Source organism: Pteropus vampyrus, unplaced genomic scaffold, assembly GCF_000151845.1.
Source record: "Pteropus vampyrus isolate Shadow unplaced genomic scaffold, Pvam_2.0 Scaffold383, whole genome shotgun sequence".
Classification (NCBI taxonomy): domain Eukaryota; kingdom Metazoa; phylum Chordata; class Mammalia; order Chiroptera; family Pteropodidae; genus Pteropus; species Pteropus vampyrus.
Window position 1 is genome coordinate 368,588 of NW_011889164.1, and position 2,183 is coordinate 370,770.

The window sequence follows — 2,183 nt, forward strand, 5'->3', positions numbered from 1 at the left end:
CCTTTGGCGGAGAGTGTGGAAAGATTTCAATACACACGCCAAAGTTAGAGTCAAAAGGAATGTTTATTAGAAAAAGGGTGACGCCCCACAGACAGTGTGGTCTCTTCTCAGAGGCAGAGAGTGTGAGAAACGGTGAGACAGGAAAAGCACTCAGAGAGACTCTGAGTGTTCAGGGAATTCGGTTTCTATGTCATTCTTTAGTTCCCATTTCCTCTGTTACGGACCTACAGTGAGGGAGGGGAAGAGTATGTAGCATGAAAAGGTAAGAATATGTGTAGTGAAAGGCCTGCCGGTGGTTCCCAGCCTTTAATCTGTAGGTTCCCCATGGTTTTGGCCATAGGGAATGACTCTGTTGGTACCTGTTTCCCCCTGGGGTTGTTAGCAATCCCAGCAGAAATCTTTCTTTGTTCTTTGTTCCTGGGCTGGCTGCAGGGCTGATCAGCATATTGCAGTCTCTGATTGTGATTTGACTAACATTTTTAATTCTCTTGCCTCCTCCCTACGTTAGTACCTTATTAATTCTAAGCAGACTAAAAAGTTAAGGGTGTGTATTTCAATACCTTTAGCAACCACTAAAAAATAACAATAATAATAATGCCAAGAGGTATAGCTAAAAGTCGATAAATCAAAATGGAATTCTAAATGATGTTTAACTAACCCAAAAGAGAGCAGGAAGGAAGAATGGTAAGGAGGGGGGAAAAGGACAAGCAGAAACCAAATAATCCCCACAGAGGCGGAAACCTTTGATGTGCAGGGGAGGAAGAGTAGGCAGAATACACGCCACTGAGCACACCGCGTTTTCTAGGCACCTCAAGTCCTTTCTAAGAGACATTTTATCCAATCTTGAATTTAGCTCATGGAGGTGGGTGTTGCTGCCTTCGAAGGCCCTCAGGCTGCCCTCAAAGGCCCTCAGGCTGCCCTCAGGCTGCCCCCAGAGGCTGGGCGGCGGTGGAGGAGGGGGCCTGCTCCCGGGCCTGTCCATGACTTAGGAGTCCTGTGAGTTACAGGTCAGTGCGGGACACCCAGAATCCACCGCTCATGGATCGACTCTGAGCTCACCACAGGCCAATGTGAAAACCACAACATGAAACAATGTACTAACTCAAGGTGATTAAACCATCAATGTGATCTGGACATCCTCTCTCTAGAGGCCTATTTACATGGCAAACCACTTTATAACAAGAAGATTCTTGCACAGTATGTGATGAGCAGCTTCAAGTCATACTCTAGAGAGAACCAGAATTAAAAAACCTTGGGAACGACAGTAGAAATCCGCTGACGTGCCACATTCTCCTTTCCACTTTTGCATGAGATTATTTGCACTAATATTCGGCTCTCAAACCACCTCGCTACAACCACATATAACACTTGGTTGTGTATTTCCAGATCTTTCTAAATGCTCACACACAAAGCCATACATACATTGAATATTTATTATAAAAATGAGACCTATCCATTCCCTTACGTGATTTAATTTCCGCTTAACATATCATGAACACATTTTCCGATATGTACGTGTGGATCTTCTCTTTTATATTGTGCGGTCCGGTAATATTCCAGTGTACAGATGGCAACAAGAAAGGACTCTCGCCCTTAATGAAGGGTCGTTTGTTTGTTACACTGCCTCCCTGAGGAGGGGCCGCAGCCGCCTCACTCCGTCCTCGTTGTCGGCACCCGGAGGGCCTTCCGGTAGCTGGGCTGGCACTTCCTTCCGTCAGCCTCTGCTTCAGCCCCGCTTCTTTAGCAAGGCCTTCCTCGTTGGATGCATAGAATACCCTTCTCCTTACCTCATCACCCTTTACCAGAAAAGCTTGTCTTCTTTGTTTTAATAATACTTATAATTACCTGAAATCATATCATTTGATTGATTGATTATTTCCCTTTAAGGTCCATGAATCAGTGAATTCAGCTGACACTAAATTGATGTTCGATACATATTTGATGAATGAATGAATGAATGATTGGATGAATATATTTTTACCACCTCTGCAAGTAGCTGGTCTCCTTGGACTGGGATTGCTGGCATAAAATGTAGATAAACATTGCCATATTGTTCTCCGATAATGGTGAACAAATTTATACTTCTCATCAATGGTGCTTGAGAGTGTCTGTTTTCCCCATATCCTGGCTAACACAGAATATTATCCATTTAAAAAATTTTCCCCAGTGAGATGAATGAAAAA